Source organism: Neofelis nebulosa, chromosome 13, assembly GCF_028018385.1.
Source record: "Neofelis nebulosa isolate mNeoNeb1 chromosome 13, mNeoNeb1.pri, whole genome shotgun sequence".
In the NCBI taxonomy this organism is placed as follows: domain Eukaryota; kingdom Metazoa; phylum Chordata; class Mammalia; order Carnivora; family Felidae; genus Neofelis; species Neofelis nebulosa.
In genome coordinates this window covers 67,430,429-67,436,796 of record NC_080794.1, presented here as the reverse complement: position 1 = coordinate 67,436,796, position 6,368 = coordinate 67,430,429, and the positions used below count along the sequence as shown (strand labels likewise).

At 42.5% G+C, this 6,368-nt stretch overlaps 1 pseudogene; it reads right to left on the bottom strand.

The window, feature by feature from the left end:
* Window positions 1-5,738: 5,738 nt before the first annotated feature.
* LOC131492462 (small nuclear ribonucleoprotein Sm D1-like) lies at window positions 5,739-6,093 on the bottom strand (annotated as a pseudogene).
* Window positions 6,094-6,368: the final 275 nt, after the last annotated feature.

The window sequence follows — 6,368 nt, the reverse complement described above, 5'->3', positions numbered from 1 at the left end:
ATTTTTTTAATCATCACGGTGAAATAACATTTTGGGACACTATTCTTCCTGACATCAAAAATGCTTTCTTATTCATATCCTCTCTATCCCCCCCCTTTCTTTCTCTCCCTACCCCAAACCCTTAATATTTTAATAGATCTTGCCATCAACACCCATGGCCAGCACATATGGAGAAGCATTCCAATTAAGCCTGTTTCTCATATTTTATAACATGTTCAGCACTCCTCATATGAGGATCTAAAGACATATTCCTCATAAAACTTAGAGCCGGAAAAAGTGGCTTTCTCCTGTGAAACTGACATCCTTTTTTTAAAGGCGTTCTTAAAGTGGCTTTGTCTTCTCACTTTGTCTTCCTCTTGTCTCGACAGTCAAGCTGAGTACCAGGTTCACTTGCTCCAACTGTCTGCAGAACAAGATCTTTATCCTCTGCTCCCCTTTTACTAAATACTGTTTGTTTTTGTTGTTTGATACCCTTCAGTCTTACATAGCTGTGCGGTGTTGATAAGCCACTTCACATCCTTTTTGGAACTAAATAGGAAATTAATTAATCGATTAACATCAAAACAGCAGTTCACATTGTAACTCTCTGAATTTCTACAGAGGTAAATGATTATAAAACAAACCATGAAATGCAGATGAAAGTAGTCAGAAGACCACTGGAATCAGGACTTCCTACCACTGTGTGTCCACGAAGGCAAGAAGCGTCTGGTTTGCTCCACGCTATAACCTCAGCACCTGGCCCCATCTGTGACATAGCACTGAGCCTCGATAACTGTGCAATCACGAGTGAAACAGATGAGTTTAAATAATAACACTTCTGCTGCAACTTCTAGTCCTCTGTTCTTTTTCGCATATGCATACTTTCTTTTTTTTTTTTTTAATTTTTTTTAACGTTTATTTATTTTTGAGACAGAGAGAGACAGAGCATGAACGGGGGAGGGTCAGAGAGAGGAAGACACAGAATCTGAAACAGGCTCCAGGCTCCGAGCTGTCAGCACAGAGCCCGATGCGGGGCTCGAACTCACGGACCGTGAGATCATGACCTGAGCTGAAGTCGGCCGCTTAACCGACTGAGCCACCCAGGCACCCCATATACTTTCTAAAGAGGCAAAAGCTCTACGATTTGATGTTCTTCCCTATCACAGGTGACCATCTGCCCAGCATAGTTGCACGTAGTGACATTACAAAGCTTGGCCATTGTTAAAAATAAAAGCAAAACAAAACAAAAAGAAGAAGAAGCTTGGTCATAAAGTCACCAAAGATGTTATGATGAAGAAAAGCGGAAGAAGAAAGAAGGAGCAGAAAAGAACAGCATGAACACTGACATTTAATAAGGGCTTTAAGTCCCATTCTGTGTCTTCTATGCCATTGCTTTACTTATTTCTGCCAGAGTAGGTTTCCTTGGTTCCAATCGGTAGACTGGAAACGAAAATGTATGTGGTGAAGCAGTGATGATAAAAGCGATTCCATTGGCATTAATGAGTGTTCACACACCCCAAGCACTAACTTGGGACCCGATGTGTGGTAATGATCCATCATCATTCTAGCAGAGCGATTATGAACCCAAACGTTGGAGCTAAATTACCTGTATCCAAATGCCTACCATACCAACCCCCGCTGTGTGACCTTGGACAAATTCTTAACTTCTCTGTGCTTCCATTCCTCATCTGTAAATGGGGATGGTGAAAGTACCATACAGAGTCATAGTAAAGATTAAATAATTAATGCACATAAAAGCAGTTGAATGAAGTGTAGCACACAGATAAATTGCTAAAGGTAAATTTGGCTGTAAAGGTTCTTACTCTTCTTAATGGTCCCGTGGAGGTCAGCACTTTGGCCCATTTTATAGCTGAGGAAATCTTGATTCAGAGAGGTTGGGTTGCACAGCTTGTGAGTGACAGAATTCAGGGTTTGAATCCAGATCTGTATGACATTAGAGCTAAGTCCTTACACAGCGGTTTATAGCATCTTTCTCTAGATCACACAACAGTCCTTAGGCAATATTTACATTCAGGTCTCCTTGGCTCTAAAGCCAGTGTTCTTTCTGCAGTGCCACCTGTCTCCCCACACAAGGACACACCATGAGGACTGACGCTGGTAGCTGATCAGGCACATGGTTCCTGCAACATGCCTAGCAATTGAGTAGAGGTTGCTGATTTAGTTGTTGACATTCTTATCTTTAAATGACACCCCTAGAAAGGAAGAGAGAATTATGGTCAATGAATTCCAGGCCTGTGTTCAAGTAGCAAGTTCAGGCTGAAGAAGACAAGTCAACAACAGAAACATAACAACCTCCAGGAAAAGAACACACTCGTTAAGCTGCTGAAAGCCATCACCAACATTGTCAACATCTGCCCCCTACTCATGTCTCCAAAAACAAAAGCATCGACCTAATGAGGTGGGTGCAATGGGAAATAAGATTGGAGGAAACAGGTTTTTGTTTTACTCTTCTCCCTGACGACTCTAACAGCAATGCTATGTTCCTAGAGATAAGGTGGTCTCTTCAAGACAACGTGGGAAATGAAAGCATCCAGTTGAAACCCTTAATGTTGGTAAGAGGATGGGCCAGGAGGACACACTGATGAGCCTGGGAAGAGGCAACTTGAGCAGTAGAAGGGGAACCCGTAGATAGTGGTATCTCAGAAGCAAGGGAAACGAGTATTTCATAATTGTTCAGAGCCATAGCATTGAGGTCAACCAACAAGGCCATTGCCTCGAGATGATTTACTCTTTAATACTGCACTTTCACCTTGGGGAATAAAAGCTTTGACTTCTCATGAAGGAAATCCAGGCATCATGGAGCAGATGGAGCACATTTGGTGGCAGGGGGTAGGTGGGTGTAGAGGGAGATTAGAGAGGAGAGGTAAAGAGGTCTAGTAATGATTTATTCAGTGCTTATACGCCAGACACTATTCAGAGATTATGTCATTGGATCCTAAAAATCAAGAACAAAAAAAAAAAACAAACAACAACACAATTTTGAGATAGGAACTGCTGATATCTCCATTTTACAGATGGGGAAGCAGAAGTGCATTTAATCTTCCCAGAGTCCTGAGAGGTCGGCAGGCCAGGTCAGTATCTGTATTTATAGATGGAGTCCCTGGTGCTCAGAGAACTTGGTGGAGGGGGAGGGGGTGCAGATTTCCTGAGTCCAAGTTTGGATACAAGACAAGCAAGAATGAGGAGCCTGGGTGGAGAAAGAGGGGCAAGGATTAGCTTCTAGATGGGTAAGAACAGCCAAGTAAAGACAGAGTTGAAGCTCCGAAGAAGCATCCCGCTGAGGACAAGATGGACACCCCCAAGAAGAGCCAGAGGCTATTTAGCTACAGCCAGAGGAGAAGATGTATCATGGATGCTCTGTGGCCCTCCCACCCCCGCACTTGGACCATGACTCTTTCACCCATCCACACTCAGAATCAGGAGCATCACGGGGGACCTAAGAGAGCTGGAAGTTCTTGGGAAATTGTTCAAGCATAGCAAAGAAGAGCAAAGCAAGGAACTAAATGTAGCCTGAAAACAAACATGTGGTTTACACCCAAGTTCAGCATCAGGAAGGCAGAAGGAAGGGAGAGTGCTACTCAGGTCACAGGAACCAGAGCCCAGATGAGGCTTCTCCCACCAAAAACCATGCAGGGATTTCCCCGAGCTCCTAGGAGCACCCTGGGTGCTCCTGCTCCCTCAAGGACAGGCTCTCTCCTGCTGTGGGGTTTTTGCCTGTGTTGCCTTTCCCCTCCCTACCTGCCTGATTCATTCTCAATCTTTCTTCAGATCTTGGGTCTAGCTTCATTTCCCTATGGGAGCCTCCCCCGACCTCAGGACCCCTGCCCCATTATTAGGGTGACCAGTGCCCCAATTTAGGACTCCTTTTTCTGCCTAATTAATAATAGCACCTTCTTTCACTCTCAAAGTGTCCCAGTTTGAGCCATAAATTATATGGTCACACCCTACCTATTACATGTTCTCCTGAGACTAAATATCTTTTCCTCAAAGCATTATTACAGTTGAATTTTTATGTGTTTATATAGAGATTTAATTAACGACTCCTCCAAAGTACTATAAACCTTAGCAGCAAAGGGTTCATAACTATTTTTTATTAAACTTTTAATTTTGAGGTAATTGTAGATTCACATGCAGTTGTAACAAATAACACAAAGATGGGGCGCCTGGTGGCTCAGTCAGCTAAGTGTCTGACTTTGGCTCAGGCCATGATCTCATGGTTCATGAGTTGGACCACTGCATTGGGCTCTCTGCTGTCAGCACAGAGCCCTCTTCAGATCCTCTGTCCCCCTCTCTCTCTCTGCCCATTCCCTGCTTGTGTTCTGTCTCTCAAAAATAAATAAACATTAAAAAAAATTTTTTTAAGAGAGCCTAGGTGGCTCAGTCGGTTAAGCATCAGACCTCAGCTCAGGTATCTCACTGTTCGTGGTTCAAGCCCCACACCAGGGTCTGTGCTGACAGCTTGGCGTCTGGGACCTGCTTCAGATTCTGTGTCTCCCTCTCCTCTCTTTCCCCCATTCTCCACTTGTGCTCTGTCTCTCTCTTTCTCAAAAAAAATTTTAAAAAAATTGTAAAGAAATAACACAAAGACATCCCATGTACCCTTTACCCAGTACGTGCCCCCTGCCCCCTCACCCCCCGGCAAAGGTAACATCTTACAGAATTACAATACCATATCAACAGTATGTTGACATTGAAACAGTCATGTTTTGGGACATTTCCATCACCTCAAGGATCTTCATGTTGTCATTTTTATAGCCACACCCACTTTCATCCTGTCTCCAACCTCTCCTTAACCCCTGGCAATCACTAATCTGTTCTCCATTACTGTAACTTTGTCCTTTCAAGAATGTTATAAGTGGAATCATATAGTATATAACCCATCAGGATTGGCTTTTCTCACTCAACCTAATTCTCTGGAGATTCATCCAGCTTGTAACTTGTATCAACAGTTACTCTTTTTTATTGCTATGTTATATTCCATAGAATGGACGTACCACTGTCTGTTTAACCCATTGAAGGACATTTGAATTGTTTCCAGTTTGGGACTATAATGAATAAAACTTCCATACACATACAGGTTTTTCTGTGAATGTAAGTTTTTATCTTCCTGGGATAAATGCCTAGGAGTGCCATTGCTTGGTTCCATAGTAGTTGCATATTTCGTTATTTAACAAATTGCTACACTGTTTTTTTCTTTCTTTTTTTTTTTTTTCAACTTTTTTTTTTTTTTTTAATTTATTTTTGGGACAGAGAGAGACAGAGCATGAACGGGGGAGGGGCAGAGAGAGAGGGAGACACAGAGTCGGAAACAGGCTCCAGGCTCCGAGCCATCAGCCCAGAGCCTGACGCGGGGCTCGAACTCACGGACCGCGAGATCGTGACCTGGCTGAAGTCGGACGCTTAACCGACTGCGCCACCCAGGCGCCCCTGCTACACTGTTTTTAAGTGGCTGTACTGTTTTACATTCCCACCAGCAATGTGTGAATGATCCAATTTCTCTGAATCCCCTCCAGTATTTAGTGTTATCAATATTTTTTATTTTAGTCAATTTGGCAGATACATAATAAAATATCATTGTGGCTTTAATTTGCACTTCCCTGATGGCTAAGGACATTGAACATCTTTTTTTTTCTATTTTTCCTACATTTATGTTTATTAAAAACTGACGTAAACAAACAAAACCTATACAAAAATGCCCCAATTCACATATCACTTTGAAATAGTAATCCTGAGAGACATTATTGCCTAAGGCCCCCTCTTCCTCAACCTGGACCACTTGCTCTTCCTCTTCCTCTTCCTTGGCCTCAGCTTCTTCTGGCAACATCTCCCCTTAGATTTCACCCTTGGTTCAACATCCATGAGTAGGGTATCCAGAGGAAAGCCATCTGGCAGAATAAAATATTGAATATTTTTTCTTTGAATACTCATTGTTTTCAGCTGTACCTGTTCTTCAAGGTCATTTTGACAGTTTTGAGATGCATGTTCATGCTGATATTTACACCTGTGATTGTTCCATGGACCTATGTTCCATTTTTTTAATTCAATGATTATGGTTTTGTGACTCAATTTCATCAAAAGTCTCAGGAGTTTCATCCTAGCAACACCATCACTCTTTCAATCAGATAGTGCACAAAACCCAACAACCCGGGTCCCAAAGACTATGAGTATGAATGACTGGAAACTGAACATTTGCCAACCGTGTGTCCAGTTAGGTGAAATATCTCTTCAAGTCTTAGATCCATTTTCTCATTGGGTTGGTTTGTTTCTCTGCTGAGTTTTAGGAGTTCTTTCTGTATTCTAGACACTGGTTCTTGTTGACTATATGGTTTCAAAATATCTTTTCTCAGTCTGTAGCATGTCTTTGCATC